Consider the following 17369-nt stretch of genomic DNA (forward strand, 5'->3'; position numbering starts at 1 on the left):
GGAGATGGACCATCGCAATAGTTTGGGGTTCTCCCCCCGCATTTGCATGAGCCATTGCAGGGGCCGATGATCTGTTTGTACCCGGAAGTGGGTTCCGAAGAGGTAAGGCCGGAGCTTCTTGAGGGCCCATACTACTGCGAAGGCCTCTCGCTCAATGGTGCTCCAGCGCTGTTCTCGGGGCAGTAGGCGTCTGCTGATGAAGGCCACTGGTTGGTCGACTCCTTCGGGGTTCAGTTGGGAGAGGACGGCCCCAATACCATGGTCGGAGGCATCGGTCTGAACGATGAACTCGCGGCTGTAGTCGGGGGCCTGGAGCACAGGAGCGGTGCACATGGCGGCCTTCAGTTTCTCGAAGGCCGCTTGACAGTCGGGAGTCCAGTTGACTCTTTTTGGGTGGTTCTTAGACGTGAGTTCCGTGAGGGGCCCCACAATGCTGCCATAGTCCTTCACGAACCGCCGGTAGTATCCGGTGAGCCCCAAGAAGGCTCGGACCTCGGTTTGTGTTTCGGGGGGTTGCCAGGACTGAATGGCAGCTACCTTGAGTTGGAGGGGGGCCACCAGACCGCTCCCCACTTGGTATCCGAGGTAGGTCACGGACCCCTGGCCGATTTGGCACTTGCTGGTCTTTATGGTGAGGCCGGCCTGTTGGAGGGCCTGCAGGACCTCTCGGAGATGATGGAGGTGGTCTGTCCAGTGGCGGCTGTATACCGCGATGTCGTCCAGGTAGGCGGCGCTGAATTCTTCGAGGCCCGCCAATACCTGGTTCACCAGTCTCTGAAAAGTGGCTGGAGCGTTCTTCATGCCGAATGGCATCACTCTGAAATGGTAGTGCCCATCCGGGGTGGAGAAAGCGGAACGTTCTTGGGCCCTGGGGGTGAGGCCGATCTGCCAGTAGCCCGCTGTCAGGTCGAAGATGCTCAGGTAGCGGGCTGCCCCCAGGCGGTCGACTAGTTCATCTGCTCGGGGGATAGGGTGAGCGTCCGTTCGGGTGACCGCGTTCAGACCCCGATAGTCGATGCAGAATCGGAGCTCAGGTGTGGTGCCCGGGGCCGCGGCCTTGGGGACCAGGACGACCGGGCTGGCCCAGGGACTGTCCGAAGGTTCGATGACCCCGAGGGCGAGCATCTTGGATACTTCTTCTTGGATGCATGTACGTACCCAATCCGGTACTCGGTACGCCCGGTGTCGGACAGGAGGACTGTCCCCAGTGTCCACGTCGTGCAGGCACCAGGAGGTGACTCCGGGTGCGAGGGAGAACAGGTTTGCGAACGGCAGCAGGAGGGCCCGACAATCTTGACGCTGCTCTGGGGTCAGGGCCTCGGAGAGTCGGACTCCGTCCACCGAACCATCTCTTTCACGGGTCCTCAGTAGGTCCGGGAGGGGCTCGGAGTCTCCTTCTGCGCCACTGTCGGTAGCCATCAGCAGGCTGAGTTCTGAGCGCACGAAGTGGGGTTTGAGTCGGTTGGCGTGGAGAACCCGGAGGGGGTTCCGGGGGGTCTCTAGGTCGATGAGATAGGTGACGGGACTCTTGCGCTCGATCACCTTGAAGGGCCCTGTCCATTTGTCCTGCAAGGCACACGGTTCGATGGGGGACATCACCCATACCTGCTGACCCGGTTCAAACTCGATGGAGGAGGCATGTTGATCGTACCACTTCTTCATGTCCTCTTGACTGGCCTCAAGATTGGCTTTGGCGATCTCCCGGAATTTCCGGGTCTGATTGCGGAGGGTCAGGAGGTACTTGTAGACGTCTGGAGGGGTTTTGAGGGGGGCCATCTCCCATTCCTCCTTCACTAGGCTGAGAGGCCCGCGAACGGGGTGTCCGTACAGGAGTTCGAAGGGGCTGAAGCCGAGGGACTTCTGGGGGACTTCTCGGTAGGCGAAGAGGAGGCACGGTAGTAGCACGTCCCACTGGCGGCGTAGGGGTTCTTCTAGCCCCATGATCATCCCCTTGAGAGTGCGGTTGAACCGCTCGACCAGTCCGTTTCCCTGGGGGTGGTAGGGGGTTGTGAATCGGTAAGTGACCCCGCACTGCTGCCAGAGGGATTTCATATACTTTGAAATAAAGTTCGTACCCCTGTCGCTGACGACTTCCCGGGGGAAGCCCACTCGAGAAAAGATCCCCATTAAGGCTCGACCCACTACTGGGGCTGTTATAGTACGAAGGGGGACCGCTTCAGGATAGCGGGTGGCGTGGTCCACCAGGATGAAGCGATGCCCTTGTGCTGTTCGGGGGTCCAGGGGCCCCACAATGTCTATTCCCACCCTTTCGAACGGGGTGGTCACCACGGGGAATGGTTGTAGGGGTGCCTTGAGTTTGCGGCCGCTCTTCCCGCTGGCCTGGCAGGTCGGGCAGGACCGGCAGTGGTTGGATACGTCATTTCTCATTTTGGGCCAAAAAAAGTGAGTCACTAGGCGGTGGTAGGTTTTGTCTTGCCCCAGGTGCCCAGCCAGGGGGACATCATGGGCCAAGTTCAACAGGAAGTCTCTGAAGTGGAGGGGCACCACCAGCACTCGACCGGCCCCCAGCTCTGCGATTCTCTGCTCGCTGTACAAGAGATCATTGTCCCAATAAACCCAGTGGGCCCCGGTGGTGTCTCCTTGGCCCTGTGCAAGCGCTTGCTGTCGCAGTCCCTCGAGGGAGGGACAGGTCTTTTGCTCCTGCCGGAACTGTTCTTGGGTGGGCCCCCCTTCTTGACGCCACTGAGCCAGGTCGGGAAGTTCGGGGGGTTGTGCGGACCCCTCTGGGGTTGGTTCCGGGTGGTCGGTATGGATGGAGTCTTCTTCGGGAGCGATCGGGGAGGAGGTGCGGACCATTCGGGTTTTTCCGGTCCAGGGATGGTGCGGGTGGCCATGGACCGGGTGGTCACGCACGCCCAGTCCGGGAGACCCAACATCCCCAGATGCTCTCTTCTTTCCACAGCTGCCCACGGGGAGCTCTCGAGATCGTTCCCCAGGAGGCAGTCCACGGGGGCATCGTCGCGGACAGTTACTTTTAGCATGCCGGACACTCCTCCCCATTCGAAGGGGACGCAGGCCATCCGACACAGGCTCTCCGAATTGTCCGCCGATCGGACCGGGCAAAGAACGTTTGGCAGGATTTGTTCTGGGGTCACCAGGTGACAGCGGACGGCCGTCACACTGGCCCCGGTGTCACGCAGGGCTTCGGCCTTGCGCCCATTTATGCTCACCCATTGGCTGTACTTCCGAGTGTTGGCTGGCAGGGGGGTCCGCGGGACCATGTCTCTTCCCCCTAGGCAGGCCAGGGTCATGGCGGCAGGTTCCCACTCGAACTGCTCCGACTCGTATGCTTCAGTGTCTTCGGAGACTTGTTCTTCTCCTAGGACGGCGGCCGCCACCTGGCGGGGCCCGGGCGCCGGGTTCTTCGGGCAGGTCGGGTCACTGGCGTAGTGGCCGACTCGCTGGCATCGGTGACACGTAACGTTGGCTCGGAACCCCGGGCGCATCGGGGGGTTTCCCCGGCCGGCTGGGGGTGAGGTGGTGTTGGCGGGAGTGACCGGGACAGCGTCTCTGCCTCGGCCCGGTCCTCCTCCTCCTCCTCGGGGACGATGATGACCTTGGTTGGATCTGTTCTGCTCATTCGGCCCACTCCGGGCCACTCGGGTGCTCTCCCACCGGTCCGCCTCGGTGGCGAGCTGCCGTGGTTCAGTCAATTTACTGTCGAGGAGGTGCTGCCTGAGTTCGACGAAACAGTTGTTGGAGAGGTGCTCCCACACAATGAGATTGAAGAGTTGTTCGTAGGTGGTTACGTTGTTACCCTTGATCCACCCCTCGAAGGCTCGGCTGAAGTAGTTTACGTACTCCAACCAAGTTGTACCTGGGATCCGGGTGCAGTTGCGGAACCTCTGGCGGTACATTTCGGGCGTAAGCCCATATCGGCTGAGGAGGGCGGCCTTCATGTGGTCATAGGACGTCATTTGATGGTCCGGAAGCTGCAGCAGGGCATCCCGGCCCTCATTGACGAATCTTCCCCATAGCCCAGCTCCCCAGTCACTTCGAGCGATCCGGTGGGCCGTCATGGCGATCTCGTAGGCCTTGAACCACTGCTGTATGTCGTCATCCGGTGGTATTCTCGGACCACATCCTTGGGGATGTGGACCTTCTGTTCGGTAGTACCCGGGGAGCGCGGTGGCTCGGGCACCCCTAGGTTTGTGTTCAGTTTGCGTATTTCTATCTCTGCTAGTTTGCACTCATGTTCGTATGCCAGTCTTTTTTCTTCGAGATCCCTCTGTCTCTGTTTTTCCTCTCGCTCTTCTCTGAGCCGTAAGTGTTCTAAGTTTATTTTCTGTTCCGCCAGCTTCAATTCTCCGTCTAATTTAAGCCGTGCCAAGTCTAGCTCGTGAAGTCTATTTTTTTCCCGCTCCTGGATCTCTTCTCGGGAGGGACCTGTTCTCCGTTCTTCCGTCAGGGTGGTGTTGACTTCCGGGGCTTCGAGGTCCCGGGGTGTGGCGGTATTCGTCTCTGTCCAGGCCTCTAGGGCGTTTTTGAAGTCTTCTTTTGTGCTTAGCCCGGTGGTAGCAATGCCTAAGTCCATGCAAAATTGTTTTAGCTCTCGGTGGCTGTATTCCTCCAGCTTTTCCATCTGGAACTTCTCTGCCGATCCGCTCTCTTTGGTCGTCATTGTGGTTTAGTCGTAGGGTGAGTTACTATCTGTATAGTACGCGTTGGTTCGGATCGCGCCGCTGGCCACCAATGTTAGACGGGGACCTGGAGGGTCGGCCGAGCACAAGGGGAGAGGCCTCCGGTGAGGGCCGTCTCCAGCGATCGTACAGACAAGTAACTTCCCCCCCACAGATGGACACCACACGAAGATCAGATTAACACCTTTTATAGGCAGTTCTTGAAGTAAGATAGCGTGATACAATGAGATCTGGACATGAGGATCCTCTCAATTCTAGTCTCTATTAGGGAAGGGGGTAGCGGGACAGTCTTGGTACCCGTAGGTACGGCGGTGGAACGGTGATAGCTCACAATCCTCGAGCTCGGTGTTCGGACGGGTCAGACCGCGGCAGCGCCAGCAGGTCCCGAAGAGGTCGTAGGTGGCAACGGGCCGCGGCAGCGCCTGCAGGTCCCAGCAAGGATGACGGTTACAACGGGCCGCGGCAGCGCCAGCAGGTCCCAACGAGGATGAAGGTTACAACGGGCCGCGGCAGCGCCAGCAGGTCCCACGAGGATGCAGGTTGCAGAAGGCCGCGGCAGCGCCAGCAGGCAGGACAATAGTTCGCAGGGCTGCGGCAGCGCCAGCAGTCCGTCAAGGATGAGTTTGTCGCGGTGTCTCTCGACTCCAGGATACAACTGCCTTCCTGTTCTGGGGCTGCCCCAGTTATAGGTCTGGCACTCTTTGATGTCCGGACCCTCGCTCTGGGAGGTCGGGAGGTCCGGGATGAGGGAGTCCAGACACCCAGCAAGGGGGTGGAGCCAGCACCCGGGGAGGCTGGGGGCGATCGGCACCTGGCGGGAGAGAGCCATCGACACTTCTTACTCCCATTGACCTGCCAAGTGGTCCGTTCACCTCCTGGGTGGATGGTGGTGCCGGGATGTCGGGACCTGGCCAGGCCCGGGGTTGGGGTCGAGCTGAGGCCACGCGGCCTCGTGGCGCAGTGTCTAAGATGGCGGCTGGTCCGGGCAAGGGTGCTGACGGTGGCCCAGGCCAGGGACACCGGGATTCCCAGGAGCGGACGTCCCATGGGGGACGGGTTGGGGGTTGCTTCTGCGGGTAGTGCCTGGAAGGCCGGTCCCAGGGCCCTGTCATGCGGGGAGGGAGCGAGCCCTTCATGGGGCCTGTCCAACAGTCGCGGAAGAATAATATACGCGGCCGTCCCGAGTTGACATACCTGAGGACAAGTTGACAAAGGACAGCCCGTCCTGCAGCCCGTCCTCAGCGCGGACGGGCGCAGACGGGCTGAACTCAGGCGTAACTCCGGCGGAAATCCGGCGACCCCGCTGCGCGATGACGCTGCGCGTCAGCATGGCTCGCTTAAATGTGCGTCCAGCCTGAGGGATGTATGACGTTACAACGCATACTTTTACATCGCATGCCTTTACAACGCGGTTTTTACATCGCATACCATTACAACGCATAATGCTTTTAGGCGCTGGATAGTGATTTATTTAATTTACTATTCCAACTCCAGTCCTCGTGGATAGTAGGGAAGGTGTTGGATAGTATATTAAATACATTCCCTATCCTAGAGCGCCCCCCAGCGCTATGCGTTGTAATGGTTTGCGTTGTAAAAGTTGCGTCGTAATGGTAGTGCGTTGTAAAAGTTTCGTTGTAATGGATGTTTCCCAGCCTGAGAGACTAGACCGCGCAGAACGCCTGGCGTCGTCAGCCCCACCAAAGATGGCCACTAGTCCGAGACGTGGGCAGGGACCCGCAAAATGCGGTGTTGTACAAAATTATGTGCGGTAAGCGGGAAAGAGTGCGGTAAGCTGTAGGCCAGTTTACAGTTATGGAGAATTAAAAGCAGGGTTAAATATGCAACAAAAGATAAAAATAATAAGGAAAAACGGGAAGTTTTAAAAAACTGCAGAAGCAGCGTTAACCAGCCGAGATCTTCTCCATGTAGCGCAAGCTTGTAAAAGCGCCCACCTGAAGGTTTGCCTCGCTTAAATGTGCGTCCAGCCTGAGAGACTAGACCGCGCAGAACGCCTGGCGTCGTCAGCCCCACCAAAGGCAAACAACAGAACAAATGCCAATACTGATCAACAATTTAAATCTTTTTGAAAGAAAGGCGCAAGAACCAAAGAGCAATGCAACCATAAGCTCATTAGTAGCTTTTATTTAAATGACACATATTATTTTGGAATTTTTATATCTCAAAGGGAACACTCTACTACATGTGATAGACCTAAAAAAATTGTGAATAGTAAAAAAGTCCACAAGAAAAATCACTCCGCTTGCATTCAAACAATTCCATACAATCCCATTCACTCTCCACTAACACCATACATACTAATCGTCCTTGGGGCAAAATGTGATACACTTACACCACCTATAATACACCCCAGATGCCAAACAAAACAGTGGTTGACCTCCAAATTTTATATGCACCCTATACAATATTCACAAACATTTACATTAAATTAAATACTTTCATTAGATGGGCACACTACAACCAAGACTAGTATAACAGACAAATGTTTGACAACATCACAACAACCAGGGTCTACGCGTTTCAAACCCCCTTGTTCATGGGGTTCTCATCAGGACCAAACACCACTATTCTGAAGTGCCAAAAGTTCAACTTTTCAAAGGGGGTGGACTGTAAGAGGTAACTTTTCTGAAATTCAAATCAAGCGATGCTTAATATGCTCCAACAAATGATGATGAACTGGAAGCCTGCGGCGTCCTCCTGCGCCACCCGGCGCTTATATGAGTCGGCTCTGTTGGGCTTTACGGTTTAAGGCGTATGATCACAACTGCTCCGCAATCACTTTTCTCGTGCAGCGTTCTTTTTTCCAAAGTTTCGTGACACTGGCATTTGTTCTGTTGTTTGGTTTAAAGTGCTCAGCCTTACTGATTGTGAACATGCGGAATTGCTTGTTCCGCCCGTTCGCAATGCTTTTTCCTTGTTCACGAACGCTGTTTGCGTGCTTGGGAGAAATTATCTTTCAAACACGCATTTTGAAAGCGCGAACAAGCAAAAAATTCTGCGAAGCCGCGGATCGCGGAATTTTTGGCAATTGCACGTTCTCCGCGGAACACGAAATTACCCAAATTCCGCAAGCGGAACAGAATTTACTGCCCAGGCCTAATTAAAATAGGCCCTTCAGATCCACTATTCAGTTCATTGCTGGACCTGCAGAAGTACTCTCAGAGGACTACCTGCTGCTGTGACCTGCTGTGCACTCTGCCAGACTGCTGCTGTACCTGGAAGGACTGTTTTGTGGCTGGGAGCCTGCTTTGAACCCCCAGAGGCCCACCCTACTAGAAGTGACTATAGGGACTAGTTTTCTGACATCCTGCTCAGAGCCACAGGGACTTAACAGGCTCCCCCATCTTAAATCTGCACCTGAACACAGCCTGAGTGAGTCCTGAAACCCTTAGAGGTGTCCCATCAGTCATGGACCCATGGATGTGGTGCTAAAGATGACCAGATGGCCATTTCCCCAAACCCAGAACTTAGGCAAAATTTGGCCTAAAAAGTGCTCTGTGAACCAGGAGGGGACATGGACCACTAAACTCACAAAAAGACAAGGAGCTTTGCCCAGTGCTGTGGAAACACAGTCAACTGTTAGCCTGGAAAATGGCTCCTTTGTGATAGTAAATTTCACATGAGGGGGAGAAGGACAGAGGGAGGTGGTGAAACTCAGTTATAAACCAGAGTCTGAAAGCAAGCCCTCAGGCTTCTTAAAGACTGCCCTCACACACTAAAAAGTTGCATGCTTCGTCATTGGGCTGCTAAAGACACCCTGGTGCAGACCAACACTCAGGGTGGAGCGCTGTTGTTTAGAGAAAGAAAAGGAGATGGTCCTCCAAATGAGGGATCCCAAGAATGCAGAGAAAGTAAGATAGTAAAACTATCTAAGTGGTAACCTTTATACTCATTTTATTCTGGGTCCCACATGACAGGGTTACAAATAAATGTTGGGTGTGTAGGAGAAGTACCCCTCCAACACCCCTTCTGCTCCTACCAACATATTTCAGCCAATCATCCTAGCCCTACTGGGTCTCTGGCCTTCCTCAGGGTCCTGATCTCTCTCAATATGCTTTTATAGTTTGACAGCTTTGGCTATAGTCAGCACTTTTCACAAACACCATTTTTATTTGCCTTACTTGGTTCCTGTGGAGAACCCACACTCGTCTTTCTTATCTAGTTGAAACAAAAGTAACACCATCAAACAATGTCTTTTCAAATCACAGTATCTGTTGTTTATCCCTCTCTCATGTTAAATCACCATGTGTAATTAACTCCGGTGGGGCCATCAGCTCTCAGCCTTTCAATTTCACAAGTGAGACTGCAACCAACACCATATGATGAATTCTATTCGAAAATTCGATCACCCAGTGATCTCAGGTTAAAACAGATTTCTATTTACATATGTAAACATTCTTATCCGAGTTGCACTAGTACTTCTCTCAACCCGGGGCCGGAGTGGGAGCACCGCCCTGTAGTGTTTCAGCCATTAGACCTATCCCCAGAGTATTCCTTCTGATATGTGTATCAGTTTCACGTAAGACATTTCTACTCAGTGAGTAGTGCACCATCTATATTTCTCCTTATTTAAAAAGAAAAATACTACAGCAATTGCACTGGTTCCCCTGTTATTGGTTTCCCATGGGGGATCATATGGTATTGTGCGCACATTGGTACTACCATGATGAAACTCCCAATGCGGGCATTATTGTCCCCTCTTAGCCCTGAGAGCCTAGCCCTTGTTTGTGGTACTCGGCTTCTTTTTGTCACAATATCTATTAGCCCCGGTCCCCTTAGTTCTTGTATCGAATTCTGCTATGTCCAAATGGGCACCCTTTTCTAACTGAACTAGAAATTAACCTTTTGCAACTGTTGAAGTCCCCAGAGTGGAGCTTGCCATTCTGGAGGGAGAATGGATTAGCCATTTTTCTAACATCTATGCTTTGCCTGATGCAACACTTGTACCTGAGCTTGCCGATAGTAATATTGAAAATACCACTCTATCTCAAACTTCCTCCATTACCCCATTCACACTGGAAGAAGTTAATAATGCTTTATCTAGAAAGTAAGAGTGGTAAAGCACCGGGACCAGATGCAATACCATTTGACCTATATAAGGAAAACAGCGATTTTTGGGAGTCTGTGTTAACTCTTGTACTAAGGGCTTGTTGCTCAACAGGGATGTTGCCTACCTTAAACCAGTCTGCTATAGACCCATTTCACTCTTTGATTCCCTTGTCAAGGTAATAGGGCGTATAATTTTAAAATGCTGCAGGACTAGCAGAATCTCAAAACATCTAGTCTGATTTACAATACAGCTTCCGCCCGGGGATTGGAACAATAGAACAGAGCCTCTATTTAAATATGCTAATTGGAAAGTATGTTTATGTCAAAAAAGAGAATGTATATCTAGCATCTGTCGACTTATCATCGGCTTTCGATTGTGTAATACATACCAAGTTTTGGCAACAATTGAAGGATGTGGGGGTGGAGTATACAGTCATCCACTTACTGAGGGATCTATAATCAGGCAGCAAAACCAGGGTCTGAGACGGCAGCAGGGGAGAAAGCACCAAAGCCTTAAGCATGGATAGAGGGGGGTGACAGTGATGCGTTTTAGGCCCCTGCCTGTTCTCTTTATATATTAACAGTGTAGGAGAGGCACTTGTGGCATCCACTAAAGATCTAACACAAATTCGTATGTGTCCTGTCCCAGCCCTCCTCTACGCTGACAACAACGTTCTCATAGCTTGTACACCCTTAGCCCTTGAGTCCCTGCTGACAAATTTTTCAGAATATATGAAGGATCTTGGTCTCCTAATGAATCGAGGTAAAACATTCATTATGAAATGTGGCAGGACAAGCAAAAAGTGTAGAGACATAAGAAAAGGTGACACTCCCATTGGCTTCACTAATACCTTCTGCTATATGGGGATATTATTTAACAGAGATGGTCTGTGGAACAGAGCCATCGCTAATAAGAAGTTACAAATTAGCGAATCCTGCATGGCTCTCATGAGTTTTGCGAAACTTGTAGGCACAAATCCTCCCAAGGCAATGATGAAAATCTATAAAGCTAATTATCTCAGCATAGACATATGGGGCAGGATTGTGGGGACACAGAAATTAAACAGACATTCAAGCGGTGGAAAATGAATTTTTTTAGATATTTGCTTGCCATTCCTAAAAGTACATCAATTTATGTTAGTCATGCTGAACTGGGGGCACAACATGTTACAGACTTAATAAAACTACAACCAATACTCCTTTCGCATAAAATTTTGTCTTCAGAATATAAAGTGCTTAACTGAGCAATTACCAGGGACTGTCTTAAATTAAGACTCTACTCAAGAATCTCATGGTTAGTATATGTTCAACGCTTTTTTTGTGACATGAGCTGTCCTGAATACTTTGAAAGACCAGATACTCTATGTACCATTAGCAGAAAGATTTGAAAGAGAACGGGATGATGCACCTAGATAATCTTCGATGAATACTTGAAGCCCCAAAACCAAGTGTATCCAAGCACCAATTAATTTTAATTACTTTTTTAATTGCAAGCTTATCTCAAATCAGTATAGCATGATAGGCATAGGTTTGTTTTAACTTGCCTAATACTAGGTTTTTTTCATCGACTGGTCAGCTTCCCAAAAATGAATGACTGGGCCGTAAATTTGATTAATTGTCCCAGTGACGATATCATGTCTCAGGACACAATGGACATGGTCCTCTTTTGCAAGTTTTATAATCACTTACGGAAAAGATATATTTTACCGATACTCAAGCAGCATTGTTTTCCTCAATATCTTCTGGCATACTTATATTTGCAATCATTACCTACCCTAGAAATATGCTGCAGAATGTTGTCATTTTTATGGAAGGCATTTTATTTTAGAAAGAATATGGTATTAACCCTATGATTGGACTAGGTTACACAGTGTTATACTTTTATGGACCAAGAAACCTTGAAACAAGTGTTTGATGGAATATAGGGCTCGATCTAGACTGTGTAACATTTTGCTCTAATATATTTTTACCTTGACCGGATTTGTGCAATATTTTGTATCCTTGTATTTTAACATGATTAGAACAGTGCATTTGTGGACTATACTAATTGGAGGGTCTGGGGAACCTGGCCCTATAATATTTTGTTGCACTATTTATCATATGCTCCAAACACAGGCTTATGGTATGAGGGATAACTTTAAAGTAATGATTTTTTTCTTTTCCACAGCACTTGACGATTTGGACTTTTTAATTAACATAAATATGTATGCACTTTATACAATTTTGCAGGGAATTTTTGCCACTAAAGGTGTCCCTGCAGCGGACCATCATTTACATTTAGCAAGGATGTGCATATAAGTATAATATCTGCTGACAAACGGCCATTCTAAGATCTAATAACGTTTGTGTAGATCTTTTTAAGTTCAGAAAAATGTTATTAATAAAAAACAAGGGTGTCAATACATATTCACAGTATTAAATGTGTATCGTACAAGAGAAATCACTAAATAAGATTACTTCAAGAAAATTGTATGAATCGGGCTCTAAAGTAAAAAGAAAAAAAAGAAAACGAGTAGAATGATATACATAAATCATTAAAAAATAAAAGAAATGGAGTAGCAATATTTTAAGAACATTTAGGGGATTCAAGGGGGTTTTGAGACTTCTTGTTGAGTTGGCTGCAACCGGAAGGATCGACTGGCACTTGTGTCAAGATACATAGTAACAGGTAACCATAAATCCAGTCGCTTCGTTGCCATGTGTATAGGATGTACAAAGGAGGTGTCCAACCTATGATTATGGCAAACATTATACCACCATGCTCTATAAGAGATTTTAGAAACGTTTTTCCAATTAGCTGTAATTTCCTGAAAAGCGACTGCTAATAATAAATCAATAATTTTAACATTAAAAGTAACATTTTCCCAACAAGATGAAAGACTTCCTAAGAAAACATGAGTATAAGAGAGAGAAGATTTAGTTAAAAAAATTTAGTTAATTTGGGACCAAACTTGCTTCCAGAAAGCATATACATTAGGACAAACAAATAGCATATGAAATAAATCTGCATTTGAAGAGGAACATGTCTAACAAGTGTTCGTTATAGTCCCAATTTTTTTGCTTAAATCGCTCGGTGTCAAAAAGAGTTTGTTATAAACAAAAAACTGTGTCTGTGTTATATTAGCTGCTCTGGACGACTTGCGAATTTTGATCCATATGTTTTTCCATTAGGCACTGGCCAAGATAATGCAAAGTCACGTTCCCATGTCTCCTCCACTTTGGATTTCCTCCTAACAGTACCAGTACAGTGCAGATAATTGTATATGGTAGAAGCTTTGGGAGTCGTTTTTTTTTTAACAATGTATGAAGTTGTGAAGTCGGATTTGAAATAGTGGAGGTCGTAAGTGTAGCAGACAACTGGGTGTATGTATCCATCACGGCTTTTTTAATAAAAGGTATGTGTGAGTAAATGAGGTAGGTAAACTAAATGATTGACTGAGTAAGTATCAACCCTCCGTTGAGGGACGGCAGAGAAGTTCCGCCTCCAGTTAGATCAGTAGGATGCCGGCTTGATTCCTGGCCACCTATTACTTTGGAAACCCTGAAATCCTTAGCCATCTCTATTAAGTCAGGCTCTCCTTGTGACCCTCTCCCTATTAGCATTTTGAGCCAACTTGATGACTCTGCTCTGAAGATCATTTCTGAGACATTAAATGCCTCTATTCATCTGGCAAAAGTCCCAGCGTCCTGGAAGCACGCCATGGTCAGCCCTTTGCTGAAGAAGCCTTCTGCTGATCCTGAGGTGCTGGCCAACTACCGCCCCATCTCCCTGCTGCCTGCTTTCTCAAAAATTTTGGAGAAACACATTCACGGTGTTCTTACCACATTTACGGAGAATAACAACCTACTCCACTTCTCCCAGTCAGGTTTCAGGGCTGGTCATTCCACCGAGTCCGCCCTCCTGGGAGTCACCGAGAAGATCAGGGGGCTATTGGACGCGGGGCAAACGGTTGCACTTGTCCTGCTTGATCTAAGCGCAGCCTTCGACACCATCTCACACGACAGACTGCTTACCAGGCTGAGTGAGGATGGTGTCGGAGGGGCAGCGCTAGACTGGATTAAATCCTATTTGTGCAACCGGACGTTTCAGATCTCGTCTTCACAGGCTCAGTCAGACACCTTTGTTTCGCCCCATGGCGTGCCTCAGGGCTCAATTTTGAGTCCGCTATTTTTTAATCTGTATCTCCGCCCTCTCGCCGATCTAGCAGAGCGAGTTGGTCTAGAACTCATGACCTATGCGGATGATTCGCAGATTATTTTTTCTCTCACCAATTCGGATCCTTCATCCCCCTCTGTGCAGAAACTAGGTCTTCATGAAGTCTTCAGCTGGATGTCAACGAACCAGCTGAAGCTCAACGGGGAGAAGACGGAGATCCTTCTCTTAGGTAAAAACAGAGACCTTTGGCAGGATACTCATTGGCCGCCATCCCTGGGCGCTTTTCCTATTCCAGCTACCCATGTCAGAAATTTAGGGGTGCACATCGATGACACACTATCGATGAAACAGCAGGCCAACAAAGTGGCTGGTACTTGCTTCACTATCCTCAAATGGCTGCGGAAGATTATCTGGATGTTGCCTGTTGATACCCAGAAGACCGTAGTCAATGCCCTTATTACATCTCGGCTTGACTACGGTAACATCCTTTACCTGGGTTCCAACTTAGCCGTGATCAGGCGGCTTCAGCTAGTCCAGAACTCCGCAGCCAGGTTGCTGTGTAAAATCCCCAGGACAGCAAGGATTTCTAAGCACCTTAAGGACCTGCACTGGCTCAGGGTGGAGAACCGGGTTCGGTTCAAAGCCCTGAGCTATATGTTTAAAATAAAGGCAGGAACCGCACCAAAGTATTTGCAAAAATTAGTTAGGCCCTACTCTCCTGCACGTAATCTCCGTTCTTCAAATGGAGCAAACTTTGTGGTACCCAGATTTAAACTGGCCAGAATGGGAGGGAGATCCTTTTCCTATCTGGGACCAGTTCTCTGGAACTCCCTTCCCCCAGCTCTACGAAAGGAGGAAAACTTTGTCAGCTTTAAGAAAAGCGTTAAAACCTGGCTTTTCAATAAATAATTGTGGTCTCTGGCCGTTTTGCTTTCTGTGTTGTTGTTTTCTTAGTCCTGGCGCCGGGAAACCCTTTGTGGGTATCTGCGCGCATTACAAATGCAAAAAAAATAAATAAATAAGGAGAAAGGAATAAAATCGAACTGTGAGAATAACTGATGTATCCAAATTAATCCTCTCTGACGTCAAGTCTTCCAATAGAATGGTTTATTCCCAATAAGTAGGTTTTTGTTGTGCCATATTGTAGAGTTGAGGAAGGAATCTGTGGTACTATGAGGAGAGGGGGTAGGAGAAAGCAGGAGTTTGGATGTTAGTTTGATTGTGGGAGTGGATAAGGCTTGTGGTTTACGTGTAAAGGAAAGGTATTCATCAAAGGAAATGGAGCACAGAAAAAGACGTTCAATTGCAGTCCATAAAGGACAATCATCTTTGCAATCATGCAACCAGAGGGAGGCTTGACGTAAAAGAAATGCTTTCTGATACGCCGGAAAATCAGGAAAGTTAACTCCACCTTCTGTTTTGGGACGTATTAATTTAAGTAGGGATATTTGAGATCTTTTGTTATTCCATAGGAAGGAAGAGAGGATAGAGTTAACCCTCTTAAAAAATTTAGTAGGAATAGGGACCGGGATTTTAGAATTAGTGTATATGATTATTGGTGACAGCATCATCTTTATAGTGTCAAGACGGCCCCACCATGATAAATAAAGGGGATGCCATTTGGTGGGTAAGTCTGAGATCTTTTGTATACATTTATTCATACAAAGTGATACCGTATCTGAAATTGAAGAGGTAACATGTAATCCGAGATATTTAATATGATTAGGGCTCCACGTTAAATTGAAGGCACTAAAATCTGATTTAAAAGTGTACTTTGTTAAGGGTAAAATCTCACATTTGTCGTTATTCAATTTGTATCCGGAAATATTAGAGTACTCATGTACTTCTGCTTTAAAGGCGGGGTTTGAGTCGCTTGGTCTAGACATGAAGAGCACAATATCATCAGCATATGCCGCAAGTTTGATGTGGGAGTTTAATGTTTGAAAGCTGTGTATATTAGGATTCTGACGTAGTTTAGAGAGGAAAGGTTCAAATGCCAAATTAAAAAAGGAAGGGGGATAGGGGGTAACCTTGGCGCACACTTCTTAATCAGTGAAAAAATTGAGATATTAGACCTTTGGCGCAAACAGCCGCTCGGGGGTTAGAGTAAAAAGGGAAATTAATGATGTGTATTTAGATCCAAAACCAAACCATTTGAGGGCATAAAACAAATAGTTCAATTCGACTCTATTGAACGCCTTTTCAGCATCTAAGGCAAATGCTTTTAAATGTGAAGACTGAGATAAAACATTAAAAAGGAGTCGTGTGTTATCAGTTATGAATCTCCCTTTAACAAATCCAGATTGTTCTTTGCCCAACAAATCTGGTAAATAGGAATCTAGTGGTATAGCTAAAGCTTTAGCATAGATTTTGTAGTCGATATTAACCAGTGATATAGGCCTATAATTTTTACAGAGTTTTTAAAGTCTTTACCTTCTTTGGGTATAAGTCATATCTGTGCTTATGAGAATGAACCGAGTAACTGCCTAAAGTATTAAAGCAGTTTATGAGGGAGTACAGTTTAGGCAATATGAGTTTGGAAAAATGTAAATAAAATTAGACCGTGAAACCATCTGGTCCTGGAGCTATGTCTTTTTTAAGGTGTTGGAGAGCTTTGGATAAATCTTGCTGTGTTAAGCCTAATTCCAGACAAGAGAGGTCTGGGGGAAAATGTTGAGGTTTTTGGATATTAGAGAAAAAGTGGGATAGGGAACGATCAGCAGGTTGCGTTTCAGAAGCATATATTTTGTAAAAAAAGAGAAAATTCATTCAAAATATCAGCATCCTTATTTTCTAAAACTAAATTTGTATCATAAATAGATTCAATATTTAGTTTATTTTGTTTAACTGTTAAGAAATTGGCCAAAATTTCCCAGCTTTGTTTTTGCCCCATAACATTTTGCGCTAGATTTTGAGATATAAAGAGGCGTCATCTGTAGATTTCTTGTTAAATTGCATCTTGGCCTTAATGAGGGCTATTAAACAATCTTTTGAATGCAAGGTGTAGTAAGAATGTTCCAGTCTCTTGATATCCTGAAGGAGGTCCCTAGTCAATTTACGGGCATTTTTACATTTGTTTGCAACAAAGCCAATTATGAAGTCTCTTGCTGAGGCTTTAAAAGCGTTCCATAGAGTGGAAAGGGGCATGGATGGAGTTTGATTTATCTCTAAGAATTCATCAAAAAAAGTAGTAAAAGAGGCCGCGAACTTTGGATCCAAGAGAAGAGCATTATTAAAACGCCATCTTCTAGGTCCTGTAACTTAGGGTAAAATATCCATGCTCACTGAGACAGGGGCGTGATCTGACAATAAAATTGGGCCAATGTCTGCATTAGTAAGGATTTGCGCAATATTGTGAGAGTCAAATATATATTCAATCCTTGACTGAGAATGATGGGATGGGGAATAAAAAGTAAATTCTCTAATGGTTGGATTACAAAGACACCAGGCGTCGAAGTTTGTGCTGTGTGATAGCTTGAACAAAA

The sequence above is a fragment of the Lissotriton helveticus genome, chromosome 10 (assembly GCF_964261635.1).
Source record: "Lissotriton helveticus chromosome 10, aLisHel1.1, whole genome shotgun sequence".
NCBI classification, from domain to species: Eukaryota; Metazoa; Chordata; class Amphibia; order Caudata; family Salamandridae; genus Lissotriton; species Lissotriton helveticus.